Genomic DNA, 19,105 nt, shown 5'->3' with positions numbered 1-19,105 from the left:
AAGACTTCCCTCTTCTAGGACCTCCAATAATTTCTTCAAGCAAGTCTTCCTTTTTGTACAACAGTCCAATAATTAGTGACTTGCATTGACCCATTTTATCTGAGATCTCTCTTTTCTCTCTCAAATTTCTTTTATGCTAGTAAGGTCAATCCTTAACCTTTTGTTATGAAATCCATTTTTTTCAGTGTCCCTGTGTGCTACGTTAGCACACTATGGAGGTTGTAATATTTAAAGTACAGGATATTGCGTTGCTTTATTACATTTGTTCCTGCCTAGTAACAAGGGCAGAAAATCTTGGAGTGTTGTGATAGGTCACCAGATTATTTCAAGGGTCAGTTACTTTGACTCAGTCAGTTTTAATCTGAAGAGAGGTGTTCCAGAGAGGGGGACAAGGGAGGGGGACAGGGTGAGGTCCCAAAAGGAAGTCCCAGATAAGGGACAGAAACAGGTCTTGTCAAGTTAAAAAAGAGAGAGAAGCAGAGAAATTGGCTTCAAATTAGAAAATGGGCTGTGGAGAACAGTCTTTAAGTGATGTTGGCTTGGGGGAAGTCCTGGTAACCGAAGAGGGCTAAGGAGAAGTCCGGAAGGTCCAAGAAGGCAGCTGACGGTTAGTGAGTCTGTGCTGCAGGCCGTTGGGGCAAAGGTGCCCCTTTGGAGCAGTGGTGTTCCGTTTGGCACGGCCAAAGAGCTGAAATGGTGCTGGTGAGGCAATGCTTGAGTGTACTTGGGAGCCCAGGGGAATGGAATCTCAGAAGCTGAGAGGTGGGTCATCGTTGAAGCTGTCCAAGTTGGAGCGACGTTTGGAGAGAATTCCAAGGCAGGGTCTTCACTTGTGGAGATTGGAAACCCTCATGAAAGAGAGAGACAAAGTTTCAGAGAGATTAGTTGGCTTATAGTGTTACTGACATCTGGGTGGGTTGTTGAGAAATCTTTTGAATCTGATATGGTTGGATTTGGCATTTATTGTGCAATGTGGTGTGTTCAACCACAGTTAGCCTGTAAATTCACATGTACCTTATACTTATCCAGAATGTTAGAGTATAAAATTGGTCTGTACCTTCTAATGGTTGGCAATTGAGTCAGATTGCCACTCCACTCAAAAGTTCTAACCTTGAAATCCAGGCAATCCTATCTCACCCAACCTTCTGACTCAGGCTGGGCGAGATCTGGGCAGTGCAGCACGTCCCCGGAGCCTAGCGACCAGGGCTAGGTAAGACCAGTCACAGGTAAGTAAGCCACACCCCCTTTCTTACAACACTAGCTGCCATAAACCAGGTAAGTTTAAAGTTCCAGCCAAGTTGAAAGGTCTCTGACAAGCCAGGGGGAAGGTATGTATATAAGCTAAGAGGGTAGGATTGGCGGGTGGGTGTCGAGTTGGGTTGAGCTGGACCTTGAGGCGGGTGTCAGGTTGGGTTGAGGCGGGTGTCAGGTTGTGTTGGGGCAGGTCAGATCTGGGGAGTGTTGGGCCGGGTCAGGTCGGTTTGGGCCGGGAGTGGGGGTGTCGATTCAGGTTGGGCCTTGGCAGGGGAGTGGGGGTGAGAGTCGTGTCTTGAGGGGGTAGGGAAAGTTGGGCCTCTGGGAGATGAAGGGGTTGGGCCTTCGGGGGTTGTCGGTTCAGGCTTTGGGAAGGTGTCAGTTTGGGCCTTGGGATTGTCAGATCAGGCCTTGAGGAGTGGGGATAAGAGCTGGGCCTTGTGGGGAGGGGGGGATGCGAGAGTTGGGCCTTGGGGGTGGGGGGGGCGGGGGCGGTGAGTGTGACAGTCGGGCCCTGGGGTGGCTGGAGTTGAGAGTTGGGTCTCGGGGAGGAGGGTGGTATAAGAGTTGGGCCTTGGTGGGTGGTGGGTGTCGGACCTTGGGGGGGTGAAGGTGGGGGTGAGAGTCAGGCCTTTGGGATGGGGATGGGGGTGGGTGTGACAATGGGGCCAGGGATGTGGGGTGGAGGTTAGAGTCAGGCATTCCGGGGTAAGGTGGAGGTTAGAGTCAGGCCTTGGGGAGGTTGTGGGGGAGGCAGTCGGGCCTAGAAGAGGCGAAGTCATGTGAAGTTATTGGGATGGAGAGTCCTGTGAGTTGGGGAGTTCCTTTTCTCACTGGCCTTGTACTTTTCCCTCTCAGAGAGCTGAAAAATCCCTGTCCTCGCTCTCTGACACACACTGAACTCTGTCCTGTCTTTCTCCATGTTTCTGTATCACTTAACAGCTGTTGCTAGGCAACAGCACTGTTTTTTCTATTTTGGGTGGAATTTTCTGTGCCCGCTGGTGTCGAGGGTGTTCAATGGCGTGAACAGTATGGCGAGCAGGCCAAAAATCAGTTTCACAACATCGTGAAACCCGTATGCAATCGTCCGCTCAGCTCCTTGATGGTGGGCTGCGTTTCACACTGACGTGTTTCACAACAGCATATATCAGGAATGCACTTGCTGGACTGCACCTTGAGGGGAACTCAGAGGTGAGTACACAGTAATGTTGCTCAGCGCTCGTGAGGGTTGCCTATTGGACTTCAAGGTTGAGGTGTGTTGGAGGAGGGGCGGCAAGGGCTGCCCTGCGGTTGAGGTGACTTGGGAGTGGGGGAAAGGGCTGCTCAGTGATTGAAGGTAGTGCACAAGCACGTGCAGGGTGGTGGGGAGGGAAGCGGTCATGCATTAGGGAAACATTGGGTGGAATTTTCCCCATCCGCCCACCGCCAGGATCGTCCAGTCCCACCGCAAGTCAATGGACTTCTGGCTGGGGTGCCACCTCGGCCATGGCCGGTCCCACCCGCGATGGGGCCGGAAAATCCCGGCCATTGTATAAAGTGACCATTCCTCCGCAGCTGAGACAGTTCAGACACAGCCACATTGACATACTTGGAGTCGGGCCTCCAGCTTATCTGCCCACTCAAGCAACGCAGAGGCATGCAAGTGCCACCAAGTGCTCCAGAGCTTTTCACCCCTCGGGCACAAACTGCAAACTAATGAACATTTTAGTGGATGCAGAACAAATGGATGACTGCACACATTGTACAATCTCCTTGCTAAAGCTGGCCGTGGAGCAGTCACTGGTGGAGCCCTTTTCAATGTCATCACCCTGGTTTGGCCCAGTCTCCCCCATTGTTCAAGTTAACGGTGCAGCCTTGCAGCACGGGTTAGGAGAATGCCTGTGCCTGAGCTGAGAGCACAGCATGCAGTCCAATGGGCAAAGCTGCCACCAATCGGTCAGATGGATTGAGGTGGAGGTGGTCAGGTTTCAGGCAGCCATGCAGTGCACTAAACTCTGGACATCCAAGTGGTGGCCAGCACTCGCTAAGATGCATTAAGGAGCCTTCAGGCTTAACTAAGAGAGGTTCTTAGTATGCCCAAGCTAACCCATGTGTCTCTCTCTTTCATCCTGCAGGAGGAGTACATCAGGAGGCCATAAGACGTGGGAGCAAAAGATGGCCATTCGGCCCATTGAGTCTGCTCCACCATTCAATGAGATCATGGCTGATCTGATAATCCTCAACTCCTTTCCTGCCTTTTTCCCATAACCCTTGATTCACTTAACAATTAAAAATCTGTCTATCTCAGCCTTGAATATACTTAACAACCCAACCTCTACAGCCTCTGAGAGAAGAAATTCCTCCTCATCTCTGTTTTAAATGGGCGCCCCCTTACTCTGAGATTATGCCCTCTGGTCCTAGACTCCCCCACAAGGGGAAACAACCTCTCAGCATCTACCCTGTCAAGCTTCCTAAGAAACCTATATGTTTCAATAAGGTCGCCTCTCATTCTTCTAAACTCCAATGAGTACAGGCCCAACCTACTCGACCTCTCCTCATAAGAGAATCCCTCCATACTCGGGATCAACCTAGTGAACCTTCTCTGGACTGCCTCCAATGCCGGTATATCTTCCCTTAGATAGGGGGCCAAAACTGTTCACTGTATTTTAGGTGTGGCCTAACTGGTGCTTTGTATAGTTTTAGCAAGACTTCCCCATTTTTATACTCCATTCCCTTTGAAATAAAGGCCAACATTCCATTTGCCTTCCCTATTACCTGCTGAACTTGTATGTTAGCTTTTTGGGAATCATACACGAGGACTCCCAAATCCCTCTGTGCTGCAGCTTTCTTCAGTCTTTCTCCATTTAAATAATATTCAGCTCCTCTATTCTTCCTGCCAAAGTGCATAACCTCACATTTTCTCACATCATATTCCATCTGCCAAGTTTTTGCCCACTCACTTAGCCTGTCGATATCCCTCTGTAGATTCTTTGTGTCATCCTCACCACTTATCTTCCCAGCTATTTTTGTGTCATCCACAGACTTGGTGATAGTACATTCATTGCCCTCATCCAAGTCATTAATATATATTGTAAATAATTGAGGCCCCAGCACTGATCCCTGTGGTACTCCACTAGTTACAGGTTGCCATCCTGAAAATGCCCCCCTTATCGTGACTCTCTGTCTTCTATTAGTTAGCCAATCCTCTATCAATGCTATTTACTTCCAGCATTACATGCTGGCCTACCCTCCACCAATAAAATAAGAAGGTGAAGCATACTCAGGTCATGACAACAAAAACAAAATTTATCTTATTTTGACAATTCAAAACTAGCTACATAAACTTCTCTAGTCTTCATTCCCAGACCTGTATAGATAAAGTAAACATAAATGAACATAAAATCACCCATGACCTGTCCCTCTTGTGCTCACAGTGCCTTTAACTCATGTTTGTGATTGCTACATCTAGGTGCTCCCCCCTCACTGGCACTGACATTGGAAACAGCCTGTTAACCCTGCTGTCCTGTTGGCCTTGATGACCTTGGCGGTCATCCCCTGGCCAGTGGAGTCTGTGCTTGCCCTGCCTGGAGGGAATGGCTGGCATCTCTCCAGTCACCGCAGCCTCATAAGATGTCACAGTCACTGGCAGAGGGGCAAAGGAGCTGCTGCCATCACCCAGAGCGCCCTGAGAGGACGCAGAGAAGACAGGCAGCTCATGCACCAACATGAGGTCTCTCTGGACCTCCCTGATCACCATTGCTGGATGGGCACCTAGCTGGGTCACATTCAACTCCCACGCTGGCACTGACCACCTGAGGTTATTGCCTATGTGAGGGCTGCAGGTCCGAGCGCAACCCCAGGAACCCCTGATTCTGTCCCTGGATCTGCCTCTCCATGAGAGTTACTACTCTCTCAATGGAGGAGGCAGTGCGCTCGGCCATGAGGGTCAATGCATTGCTCATGCTCCACATGGACTCCTCCACAATGAAGACCATGGCACGCATTCCCTCATGTTTCACCACCAGATCCTCCCGCACACCCTGCTGGACTTCCAGCAGCTGCTGCCTCAGGGACGACTCCAGAGGTCCATCATCAGCCACCGACTGAGCATGTTCCTGGTCTCCAGCAGTCCTCCTACTGCCGGCGCCCTGGGCACTCTCTGCCTCCGCCTGCACCTCAAGCGAGTGTGAAGTGCCCTCATCAATGTGCACTGACATTCTAGCCACTGAACTAATGCTCACCGAGGTGCTGGTATCTGCGTTGATGCCTGGTTCAGACAGTGGGGATGACACAGGTGCAGATGAAGCCCGGTGGTCCTCCGGTGTCAGGGGTGGCTCTTCGGGGTCCGCAGAGTGAACGCCTGCTGGTGAATCTAATGGAGAACAAGGACATGTCACTAGTTAAAGTCATCACACTGTCACTGTGCATACCAGGCACCCTGGTGAGACAGTGGAGATCTGCATCACAGCGCCATCGTCTTTCAATGATCAATGGGGACTCCAGGTTTGAAGCTCACACCTGTGAAGAGACTACACTAGAATGGCTGCACAATCCAAAACCCTCACCTTTGTGCACTGCGCTCTTACCTTCATCTGGCACCCCCGCCTCTCCACGCCCGGTTGCACAGGGAGTGCCCAACTCTCCAGCTCCAGGGCCTTGCTCAAACCTGCTGAGCAGCAGGAGGTTGGGCTTCCCTCCACCTATACGTGCCCTCTCCAATTGGTTGCGGGCCATCTTCTCCTGAAAGGATAGAGGAGCATTGATTAGTCCAATCTACCTGCAGCGCCATTGCAGCCTGGCCAACCCCACCTGAGGAGCACCTGGCAGGGCACATCCGAGTTGTGATCCTCGAGCCGCAAGGCACTCAGTCCAAGCAGCCAGGGCTCAGCCCCTTCCCCAACTTTGGTGCGATTGACAGTTGGCACTCAGACTCTAATACCCCTGAGCTCCACAGGGGGATGGCCAGACCTTAACAGTACAGCAGGTCATTGAAGTGCTTCTGGCACTGCACCCATATGTGCTACACAATGTCATGGCTGCTCGTCAGCGTTGCCACCTCCTCCCATGCCCTCTTGGTAAGGTGCAGTGGCCTCCTCCTCTCATCTCTGGGGACAAGGGTGGCCCTCCTGGCAGCCACCTCCTCCAGAGGGTAGCGAGGCACTCGTCGGAAAAGCAGGCGGCCGAGTGCCCACCTGACCTGCTCTCCAGCCTGCCATGTCCAGCCGCACTCGACTCCATTGGGAACACTGAACACACATCCTTCTGTGGCAGCCTTCCAGGGACTGCCTGGGCCGCTTTTTAAACTGGCCAACGGGTCGCCATTGGACCCGGCGACTGACAGACCCCTGCCCGCCCCTTTCTGGCCAGTGCGGACCCTAACCCTAACCCACCTCCTGGTGGAGGTACTGCCAGGAGGGGCACCCTTCTCCCCAGTGATGGAAGGAGGAGGCCACCACACCTCACTAAGAGGGCATGGGAGGAGGTGGCAGCGCTGGCGAGCAGCCATGATGTGGTGCGGTGCACATGGGTGCAGTGCCAGAAGCGCTTCAATGACCTGCTGCACTCAGGAAGGGTGAGTACCATGTCGGCATGGGTCAGTGCACAGAAGCGTTAAGGTCTGCCTGTCCCCCTGTGGAGCTCAGCTCAGTGTGAAATCGCGGTCGGGGGCCGATCGCGGGCAGCGGACTGTTTCCCTGCCGCTCCCGGACTCGCCCACCACACCCACCTGGTGACCTGAAAATCCTGCCCTAGATTTCTAACCCCCTTTTAACATATCTCTTTAACTTCAGGGGTCGTATTATGTATTGTTCCTAACACCTCACACAGAAAAAAAGAAATGAAATGGTATCTTTAAGAGGAGTTTCATTTTCTATTAAACAAAATAAATGCTGGCCTAGCCAGCGATGCCCACATCCCAAGAATGAATTAAAAATCCCCTTTTCTCACTATCTCTATCCTAATTATGCAGAACAATGTACTCACATCAAATTTACAAGGATACTTGACTATTCAATCATAATTATATTTCATGCAAGTCCACTATGAGCACGACATTCATGTTCCTCATCATTTAACCTCTTGATAAGGCATTGGCTATGATATTGTCTCTTCCTGCTACATGAATAATTTTCAAATTATGTGGTTAAACCCCAGCAAAAAAGTCTCAGATTCCTGGTATGAAATTTCTTCGGAAAGGTTAGCGGATTATGCTCCGCATAAATAATAGTCTCTGCAGATTTTTAAGAGACGTAAATTTCAAAGGGCTTTAGAGCCAACACCACACTCAAAGTCTCTTTTTCCACTGTTGAATACTTCTGCTTGCAAGAATTCAACTTCTGAGAAAAGTAACTAACTGGCTGTTGGATCCCCATCCCATCCTCCTGTAATAACAGTGCACCAGGACACATGTTGCTGGCATCAACAGCCAGTTTAAACGGTTTAGTATAATTCGGCACCGCTAAACCAGTGCGGTAGTCAGCACAGCTTTCAAACTGTGAAAGGTACTTTGACACTCCTTTGTCCAGTCAAATTTCTTGCCTTTCTTTCACAAGCTTGTCAGGGGAACGACTGCAGTGCTGAAATTTGGAACAAACTTCGGATAGAACGCATTCATACCTAAATACCGCAAAATCTCTCATTTTGTACTAGGCACTGGAAAGTCCAAAATAGCCTTTATTTTTGCTTCGCTAGCTGCTAATTGGCCTTGTCCCCCAATGTGACCCAAAAAAGCCACGTTTGCCTTGGCAAATTCACTTTTTCCCGAGTTTATGATCAAATTGGCTCTTGTAATTGATCAAACAATTTGTTCAAGTGTTGCAAATGTTCCTCCCAGGTTTGGCTGAACACAACCAAATCATCAATATATACCATACAGTTGTATAATGCTTCATTGACCTTGTTGGTTAATCTTTGAAAAGTTGCTGGTGAATTCTCCATTCCGAAAGGCATGACATTGCACAGAAAAAGTCCGTCCAGGGTTACAAAAGCTGATATTTCTATGGCTATATTGGTTAATAGAATTTGCCAATATCCCTTCAATAAATCAATTTTTGTAATGAACATTGCTTGTCCAATATTTTCAATACAGTCTTCTAACCGTGGAATTGCATATGAATCTGCCTTTGTTACTGCATTAACTTTACGATAATCTGTACATAATCACTGTGTCCCATTGGTTTTGGCACCATTACAACAGGTGAGCTCCAGCTACTGTGACTTGGTTCAATAGTGTCATTTTCCATCATGAAGTTCATCTCTTCCCTCACCTGGGTTAACTTCTCCGGATTGAATCTGTAAGGATGTTGATTTATGGGTAACACATCCCCAACATTAACATCATGTATGGCTAAAGATGTTTTCCCAGGCTTATTAACACAAATTGATGAGTTTGTAATAGCTTTTGTAAGTCTCTTTGACAGTCTTCTGGAAGATAGCTCAATATTACATCTAGATTTTTAAGCACCTCTGTATTACCCAATCTGATTGCTGGAGGATCAACTTTAGAATTTTCAACTTCTGATTCATTCTCAGAGTGTTCTGCTATTTCTATTTCACTCCCTACTTCTTTTACCAGTGTAAGCACACTCGTCCCCTGACTACCTTTCCTGTCATAATATTGTTTTAACATATTAACATGACACGCTCGCTAATTTTTCCTCCTATCTGGAGTTCTCACCATGTAATGTACATGATTGAGTTTCTTTTAGCTTTGATAAGATTCAGTGAACCTCGCTTTTAATGGTTCACCAGAGACAGGTAACAACACTAACACCTTGTCCCCAGTGACAAAATTTTGAGTTTTGGCATTTTTATCTGCTCTAACTTTCATTGTTTGTTGGCGATTTTGAAATACTTTTTGGTCAACTCTCACACTTTGGCTCTCTCCCGGAAATTAGACACATAAGTCAAAAGTGTAGTCTCTGGGCTTTGATTTATAAATTTTTCCTAAATTAGTTTAAGAGGTCCTCTCACTTCATGCCTACATATCAGTTCAAATGGACTGAATCCTGTTGATTCATTAGGGGCATTTTTATGTCTTCGGTAAATTATTTTGTTGGCCAACCGACCTCTAACTGCACGCCCCCCTTCGTTCTCGTCAATTGCTGCTTGCAATCAATAACGGGGAGAGGCTGATGTAAGAATAAACAGTGATGATTTATTGAGACATAGGGCAGAGCACCAGATCATACGTGCTCACTCAGAAACCTCCAAAATTAGACTTACAGTTCCCAGTTGCTTGCGCTGTGCGGTGATTTGTCAGTGCTGTCACGTGATCAGTAACTTGCATTCTCTTAAAGGGACAGGGTACCTCACTTTACCACAGGCATCCCTAATGGCAAACAGTAAAAATGGAATTCCTTTATCCCAATCATTAGGACATTCCTGATAATAGGTTTTAATCATGATCTTTAAAGTTGATGCCACCTTTCTAATGCTACTTATGACTGTGGATGATAAGCTTAAGACTTAACTTGCTTGATTCCCAAACTATTCATTATTTCTTTGAATATTTGTGACATAAAATTTGAGCCTTGATAAGATTGTATCTCCTTAGGTAATCCATATTTTGTAAAGAATTGAACTAACTTTTCCACCATCACTTTTGCCATAATTTTCCCTAAAGGCACTGTCTCAGAAATCGAGTCAACACATCCATAATTGTTAAAAGATATTGGCTCCCACTTCGGGTTTTAGGTCGGTATATATTAAGACCCTGCTAAATGGTTCTTCAAAACTGGTATCAGAATTAAAGGTGCAGTTTTAATGGTTGATTGGTGTTTCCCCACTACCTGATATGTGTGACATGATGGGGGAGACCAGCACATCAGTGCAAAAGATAAGGCTGAAACATTTGTTACAATCTTCAGCCAGAGGTGCCGAGTGGATTATTCATCTCAGCACCTCCGGAGATCCCCAGCAACACAGGTGCCAGTCTTCAGCCAATTCGATTCACTCCACGTTTTATCAAGGAATGGCTAAAGGCACTGGACACTGCAAAGGCTATGGGCCCTGACAATATTCCGGTAATAGTGCTGAAGACTAGTGCTCCAGAACTTGCTGTGCCCCTAGTCATACTGTTCCAGTACAGCTAAAGCATTGGCATCTACCCAACTATGTGGAAAATTGCCCAGATATGTCCTGTACACAAAAAGCAGGACAAATCCAACCTGGACAATTACCGCCCCATCAGTCTACTCTCCATCATCAGTAAAGCAATGGAAGGGGTCGACCGAGTGACCCTGGCTGAACTCAAACTGGGTGTCAGTGAGCAGGTTATTGCTAAGCAAGTGCCACTTTATAGCACTGTTGATGACCCCTTCCATTGCTTTACTGATGATGGAGAGTAGACTGAAGGGGCGGTAATTGTCCAGGTTGGATTTGTCCTGCTTTTTGTGTACAGGACATATCTGGGCAATTTTCCACATAGTTGGGTAGATGCCAATGTTGTAGCTGTACTGGAACAGCATGGCTAGGGACACAGCAAGTTCTGGAGCACTAGTCTTCAGCACTATTACCGGAATATTGTCAGGGGCCATAGCCTTTGCAGTGTCCAGTGCCTTCAGCCGTTCCTTGATATCACGTGGAGTGAATCGAATTGGCTGAAGACTGGCACCTGTGATGCTGGGGACCTCCGGAGGGGCCGAGATGAATAATCCACTCGGCACCTCTGGCTGAAGATTGTAACAAATGCTTCAGCCTTATCTTTTGCACTGATGTGCTGGTCTCCTCCATCATTAAGGATGGGGATATTTGTGGAGCCTCCTCCTCTAGTGAGTTGTTTAATTGTCCACCACCATTCATGACCGGATGTGGCAAGACTGCAGAGCTTAGATCTGATCCGTTGGTTGTGGGATCGCTTAGCTCTGTCTGTCACTTGCTGTTTGGCACACAAGTAGTCTTGAGTAATAGCTTCACCAGGTTGACACCTCATTTTTAGGTATGCCTGGTGCTGCTCCTGGCATGCCCTCCTGCAATCTTCATTGAACCAGGGTTGATCCCCTGGCTTGATGGTAATGGTAGAGTGGGGGATATGCCAGGCCCTAAAGTTACAGATTATGTTTGAGTACAATTCTGCTGCTGCTGATGGCCCACAGCGCCTCATGGATGCCCAGTCTTGAGTTTCTAGATCTGAAATCTATCCCATTTAGCACAGTGGTAGTGCCACACAACACGATGGAGGGTATCCTCATTGTGAAGGCAGGACTTCGTCTCCACAAGGACTGTGCAGTGGTCACTCCTACCGATACTGTCATAGACAGATGCATCTGGGGGTAGGCAGATTGATGAGGATGAGGTCAAGTATGTTTTTCCCTCTTGTTGGTTCCCTCACCACCTGCCGCAGACCCAGTCTAGCAGCTATGTCCTTTAGGACTCGGCCAGCTCGGTCAGTAGTGCTGCTACCGAGCCACTCTTGGTGATGGACATTCTGCACCCTTGCCACCCTCAGTGCTTCCTCCAAGTAGTGTTCAACATGGAGGAGTACTGATCCATCAGCTGAGGGAGGGCAGTACATGGTAATCAGCAGGAGGTTTCCTTGCCTGTGTTTGACCAGATGCCATGAGACTTCATGGGGTCTGGAGTCAATGTTGAGGACTTCCAGGGCAACTCCCTCCCAACTGTATACCACTGTGCTGCCACCTCTGCTGGGTCTGTCCTGCCGGTGGGACAGGACATACACGGGGATGGTGATGGCGGAGTCTGGGACATTATCTATAAGGTATGATTCCGTGAGGCTGTTGCTTGACTAGTCTGTGAGACAGCTCTCCCAATTTTGGCATGAGCCCACAGATGTTAGTAAAGAGGACTTTGCAGGGTTGACAGGGCTGAGATTGCTGTTGTCGTTTCTGGTGCCTAGGTCGATGCCGGGTGGTCTGTTCGGTTTCACTTTTAGATTCTAGACTACCTCCTTTATTATTTTGGCGTCCTTCTGTCTGTTCCCTAGAACTAATACCTTTTCCATCACTAGCTTTCCTATTCCTCCAATTCCTTGTTGATTCCTGTATGACCATGTCTCCACATGTAACTGTCTGTGTGAGATAAAGGTCTCAGCCAAAACCGCCGCTTCTTGGATCTTTGATACTTGACTCTCACCTAAATAATTCTTAATGGTTACTGGAATACTACTTCAGAATTCTTCCGTAATCATAACTTCCCTCACATTCTCAGTTTTGTTTTCTAATTTCAATGACTGAAATGACTGATCCCACAGCATTTATTTTTCCTTTGGAAATTCTATGAACCTCTGATTAGGCCTTTTCCTTATGGTCCTAAACTTTAATTGATAAGCTTCAGGAGCAAGCTTGTAAGAATTGAATATTGCCCTTTTAACCACTTCATAGTCTGCCAATTACTCTTCTGACAGACTAGTGTACACATTCATAGCTGTTCCTAACAGGACCCTCTGTAACATTAAGGTCCAAGCATCTTTTAGCCACTTCAATTTCACAGCCGCCTTTTCAAGTGAGGTGAAATATCTTTCAACTCCATCCTTCATAAACTTAGACACTAAATGAAGATTTTTAGTTCAATCAAAATTCTCAGTGGAATCAAAATCATCCTCTGAACCAATATCTCTCCTTTCTTTCTTTAATCTAAGCTTTTGTTTAGACAATTCATACTGTCTGATTTCTTTCTCTCTTTGAATTTCTCTATCTCTTCCCTTATCTCTCTCTTCCCTCGCCAACTCTCTCTGGAGTTCACGTTCAAACTTTCTCATTTCTGTTCCTTTTTCTCTTTCTTCTTCCTTTTTTTTAAAATTTGAGTTCTTTCATCTCTTTTCTTTTTCTATCTCAAAACTGAATTTTTTGCTAACTCTAGCTGTGATGCATCAATTTCAGGTTTCGCCTCTTTTAATTTTAAACTCTAGGTAATTACTTTAAACACATCATCCGTATGAGATCCTATTTTTATTTCTACCTTCAATGTATCTCTGCTAACTCTCTTAGTATAGCCTTAGTCAAGGATTTCAAATAACCCACTGTTACATTTTCTACTCCCAGAAAAGTCTTAGCAACAGTCAAAGCCTTTTTTGAGTTCCAATCAGTGTAATAAACTTCACAGCAAATCCTGTTCTTGTGCCCAGTACCTCCACATATTCATTTCTTTAAGAATTCACAGATCCCTTTTAAATTCAAGCATTTTTGATCCAACAAGTGCCCCACTTTGTTATGACCTCAGTTGATGTTAATACTGGACAAGTCAGATCCCAGAATTAAACCTGGCTTGATAGATCCGAAGCTTTATTTTTTTTAGAAACCATGCAGCTTAGTTACTGAGCAAATTCACAGGAGTCTACTGATGAACTATTAACACAAATAATAAAATATATATTAAAATAAGAAAAATGAACTATATTATACCAGACATAAAGGTTGGAAAGATCACAATACAAACACAAGAAGATGATTCAATTATCCAATGTTTCTTTACCTGGCAATATCTTTACAGACACATAAACCAGTGAGGAGTTACCACTAGCTGACACAAAGGGCAGAATCACCCCAGATTTGCACTAAGTGCTGTAGCGGGCAGGCAAAATTATGTTTTACCCGCTGGCCACAATGGCTGGTTTTTATGCCGTATTGGCCCAAACCCACCACATTATTTATGCACTCTCAGGAAACACGCCGTTTTGATGGCGGGCAGGCTCTCATTTGCCCACCCACCATTACCTCGCCATTCATCACACCGGGTGCCATATTTAAAGTTCTGCTGCAAGCACACATCTCAGTGCTTCCAGACAGCGACTGCTGCATGGGAGACAAGATGGCCCCAAAAGGCACAAAGACTGCAAACCCCGCTTCAGCAACATGTCTCTGGAACACATTTTGGACACAGTGGAGTCCCACCGGGATGCCCTGTAACCCCGTTTTGGCCACAGGATGGGCAGCAGCGTCACCAACCTGGCTTGGGAGGTGGTGGCAGCGGTGGTCAGTGCCAACATCCTTCAAAAACGGACAGCCACCCAGTGCTGAAAGAGGATGAATTATCTCCTCTGTTCCGCCAGGGTAAGTCACTCTTCTCATCACTCTCAGCTCAAACACTCACAAACACAGCACACATCCACATGGTCCTCACTCACTGCCTGTTCAAAGGACATCACCATTCACTCCCTCACAAACACCGTCATTATCCTCATCCCGTCCATGGGACCACTCACCATCCACACAGGCCAGGCACATTTAGCATCTGGCCTGGCAGGCGTCCTGCTTATACTTTCTCCATCTGTCTTCATTCAGGACAAGCTGGCTCACAACAACAGGGAGAGGTCACAGACCAGTGGAGGAATGCCTGAAATCAAGGTCCTCATGGGCTTTGAAAATAGAGCCATCCAGCATGCCGGCAATGACCAGGACCGTTCCTGTGCTGACGGTAAGGTAGGCGCTGCTCTACCAAGTGAGGGTCTAGCAGTGCAACATCCATCAGACAACCATGCTGTGAGTGATGTGTCCTCTTTCACAGGCCACTGCCATGCACTAATTATCTCCCTTTGCTTCCGCAGGCACATCTGCCAAACAGCCGACAGAGTCCATGAGCCAGGGCCTCCAATCAAGCCCTAAAGAAACCTCTGAAGAGGAATCTGGAGGCACCCTCCCTGAAGTCCCATCACAGCGCTCACCCACACTCTCCACCAGCGCAGAGACACACACCTAGGTGGGACCGGACTTTAGAGTAGCCCCGGGATCACAACCTGGTGAGAACATCGCACTGTCTGATCCACAGCAGGTGGAGGCAGGGACTTCCCAGGTCCCCGGCACTCGGAGGAGCGATGGACGCCAGAACATTGCTGAGTCCGAAGCAGATGAGGAGCCTCTGGACTCAGTCATGTCACAGTTGCTGGAGCTGCAAAGGCAAGCTCGGGAACATCAGGAAGTGATGTCCACTGCACTCCTCAGATTGCAAGGCACGATGCAGGAGTCAGTATGCTTTCAGTCTGAGGTGAGAGCGTTGGAATTGCAACACACCGAGGTCAGCACTGGCAGGATGGTGGCCGCCATGGAGACCTTGGTCCAGGACTTCACTCCTGCTCTGCTGCACGGGCTCAACTCCATCACTGATGCCATAATTGGCCTCTAACAGCGTAAAAGTGAGAGAGGTGCTGGGCAGCTTGATCTCCTTCCAGCTGCCCCTTCTCCTCACGGAGTCAGCCAGGGACCCTCGGACACCCATAGGGAGGAGGATCAGCAGGTGCACACTCCGGGGCCATCCACCCAGGTGACTCTTGGAGTGACCGGCCCATCCGAATCCCCTGTTCCTGTGACCTCCACAGGTCCAACTCCACAGGCCAAGAGGGGTTCCACTGCCACTGAAAGCAGGCCGGGGCCCTCCAGGTCTCAGCCCTCCAGAGGACGAACGTCAAAGTCACCACAGACAGGGCATCACAGTCAGCAGGCTGCCTCCACCTCCCCTCTGGATGTCCGGAGAGCAACAAGACATAGCGACAGGGTTAGGAAAGTTAAGGAGAATTAGTTGCACAGCCTGGCATGGGTGTTAATCACTTGCACACAATGTTCACTATTGTCAATAAACTCACAAGAATGTCTCCCTGCCCATGGCTTCTTGTTCTGATGAGCAGTATTCGTGTCACTCAGATGTGAAACCTTTCTGCACAAGATAAAGGCAGGTGTCTCAGTCCAGGGTCTCTTCCCTGTGCTTTGTGCGGCCTTCATACCAAAGTGATAGTCCAGCCTTACACTCCCTGGAAACATTACTGATGCCTGCACCTCGGCAGTGCTGGTCATTGCCAGAATGTAGTGGGCAGGTGCCACAGAGTTCTCTCATACTCTCGGTGTGCTCTCAGCACCTTTTTAAGGAGGGGCTGGCCCCCATCTCTTCAGCATCTGTAACCACTGATGCTGTGCACCAGCTCCTGAAGGGCTCAGGTGCTGAAAGCGAATAAAGCATCAGACATCAGCTAGACAGGAGTCAGACAGTCTCAGAGGCCATGTGAAGATTTATGGAGTGTCCTCACTGCATGTCATCATCGTCCTCCTGCGATCGAGTGGATATTTGGCCTCCACTGCATCTCCATCACAGGAGCATTATCACAGAGGGTATTGGCGCTGCCATAAGCCAGACAGGAGCCAAACGTTCACAACTGCGTTGTGAGAATCTATGGGGTCAACTCACTGCATGGCATCATCCTCCACAAATCTAGCAGCTATGAGGGCCTCCCGAGCGCCTGCCTCATCTGGCCAGTGTGAGAGCCTCATCCCCATCATCATCACCTCCGAGGACCTCCTCCGTCTCATCCCCATTTGCATCCTCCTCATCGGAGGAGACCTCTAGCTCCTGCATCTCCTCCTCAGCCAGCTCCTCACTCTGTTGCAGTGATAGGTTGTAAAGGATGCAGCAGACGACGACAATGCATGACACCCTCTGCGCACTGTATTGCAGGGCTCCACCAGACCGGTCCAGGCACCAGAACCACATCTTCAGCATATTAATTCTTTAAGTATTAGCCATTGCCTGTCTACTATCATATCTTTTAATCTACCTCAGCCAACTCGCTCCTCATACCTTCACAGTTTCCTTTGTTTAATTTAAAGACTCTAGTTGCTGATTAAACTACATCACTTTCAAACTTCATGTAAAATTCTGTTATGTAATGGCCACTCTTCCCTAAAGGCGCCTTTATGATGAGATTATTAATTAGCCCTTTATCATTGCACAATACTGGATCTAAAATAACCTGTTCTCTAGTTGGTTCCTCACCATACTGTTTTAGAAATCTCATCTCATGTATATTCCAGGAATTCATCCTCCACAGCATTAATGCTAATTTAGTTTACCCAGTCTATATGTGGATTGAAGTCCCCCATGATTACTGTATCACCCTTGTTACATGCACCCCTGATTTATACCGTGTCCTGCATTACCACTACTGTTCGGTGGCCTATAAACAATTCCTATCAATGGTTGCTGCCCCTTGCTGTTCTCTAGCTCCACCAAAACTGATCCTACATCTTGATTTTCTGACGTACCGATTTATTTTCCTTTATGTATTTTATTAAGCTGACCACAAATTCACATTTCAAACCATAGGAATAGAATAGACCTTAACTCACCAGATAATCACCAAACAGCTAGCTTCTTCCCCTGTAGTAAAGCAATAACCGAATCCTACAAGGTGAAGAAGTTAGAAAAAACCTCTCTCCCTAGTGTCCTGATCATATCCTTCATTATCAGTGCTACCCCACCTCCTTTTCCTTTTTTGCATATACTTCCTAAATGTCGAGTACCCTTGAACATTCAGTTCCCAGCCTTGGTCACCCTATAGCCTTGTCTCTCTAATGATAATTAGATCATTCCTTCCATTAGTACTGTCAATTCAGCAACCTTGTTGTGAATGTTGTGTGCATTCAGGGATAGTTTATTTAATTTTGTCTTGGAGTCCTGAATGCAGTGCTGAGAGTTTGGTGAGTTGAGGGAGTTCAGTGAGGAGGGGAGGCAGGTGCTCTTTTGCTTTTTCTAACTTTTTCATTACCATTGACCAGAAACTGAACTGGACTAACCATATAAATACTGTGGCTATAAGAGCAGGTCAGAGGCTAGGAATCCTGTGACAAGTAACTTACCTTCTGACTCCCTGAAGCCTGTCCACCATCTACAAGGCTCAAGTCAGGAGTGTGATGGAATACTCCCCACTTGCCTGGATGAGTGCAGCTCCCACAACACTCAAAAAGCTCGAGACCTTCCAGAACAAAGCAGCCCGCTTGATTGGCACCACATCTGTAAACGTTCACTCCCTCCACCACCGATGCAGCAGTGTGTACCATTTACAAGATGCACTGCAAGAACTCACCAAGACTCCTTAGGTAGCACCTTCCAAACCCACGACCACTACCATCTAGGTCAAGGGCATCAGATACATGGGAACACCACCACCTGGAAGTTCCCCTCCAAGTCACTCACCATCCTGACTTGAAAGTATATCACTGTTTCTTCACTGTCGCTGGGTCAGAAGACTGGAGCTCCCTCCCTAACACCACATGGACTGCAGCGGTTCAAGAAGGCAGCTCACCATTGTTATGACACAGCAGTTGGTAAAGGCTGAGTTGTTTAAATCCCAGAGGGAAACTTGAACAACTGTCATACCCAAATTTTTAATTGGTATGTTCGAGATGCAGCTCTGAATTAAGAAATAAAACCACCAAGCCTCAAAAGATTTTTTATATAAAACTAAATTAAACATTTATTAATTTAACATAAAATTAAACACATATATGTCTACAAATTACTTTTAAACAAATCCCCAAATTAATCACTCCCAGGTAAATCTTCACCAAGGCAACACTAAGCCATAGGCTTTAAACAGACACCAGGCAAAGCACATTTGACCTTAAGAATTCAAAATGAGGCCCCTTCCAATTTGGTTCCTTTGCAGACACAGTTGTTGGCTTACAGGCTGGTTAGATCTTAGATGCTCTGACTCACACACACAAACTCCTTTCAGTTTATTCCTAGCTTTCCGTTTGAATGTAAATTTTCCATTGTATTAGTAGGTTGTTTTAAATTTTACTTCTCCTAATAATAATCCTCTCATTCCACCAATTTTATTAATATAAACACATTGCTTGGCATTCCCAGCTAGGTGCAAGATTTTACCCATTCTTTTGAATGGTTTATTCAGCAAATGCAAATGTACTCTTTACCTTTTAACTAATTTACGTTTATCTAATTAATATCTCAAAACTACTATACGTCAAAGCACATTGACTAGCTGGCTTTAATTTTAGGAAGCCACACACAGAAACACACATAAACACAGACCGTACAATAAGTCCAATTTAAAAATAATTTCCAAAAACAATATACAAATTAATAACTCTTCATGACACCACTGCCTTCTCAAGGGCAACTAGCAATGGGC

At 47.0% G+C, this 19,105-nt stretch overlaps 1 long non-coding RNA gene across 1 annotated transcript; it reads left to right on the top strand.

The window, feature by feature from the left end:
* The first annotated feature begins 1,965 nt into the window (after window positions 1-1,965).
* Window positions 1,966-8,292, top strand: LOC144676160 (uncharacterized). Its single transcript, XR_013575259.1, has 2 exons — window positions 1,966-2,445; window positions 8,066-8,292. It is a non-coding gene; the product is annotated as an uncharacterized LOC144676160 (long non-coding RNA).
* The last annotated feature ends 10,813 nt before the right edge of the window (window positions 8,293-19,105 follow it).

The sequence above is a fragment of the Cetorhinus maximus genome, unplaced genomic scaffold (assembly GCF_964194155.1).
Source record: "Cetorhinus maximus unplaced genomic scaffold, sCetMax3.hap1.1 HAP1_SCAFFOLD_1392, whole genome shotgun sequence".
NCBI classification, from domain to species: domain Eukaryota; kingdom Metazoa; phylum Chordata; class Chondrichthyes; order Lamniformes; family Cetorhinidae; genus Cetorhinus; species Cetorhinus maximus.
Note: the sequence above shows the minus strand (reverse complement) of the source record. Positions and strands in the feature narration are given on the sequence as shown.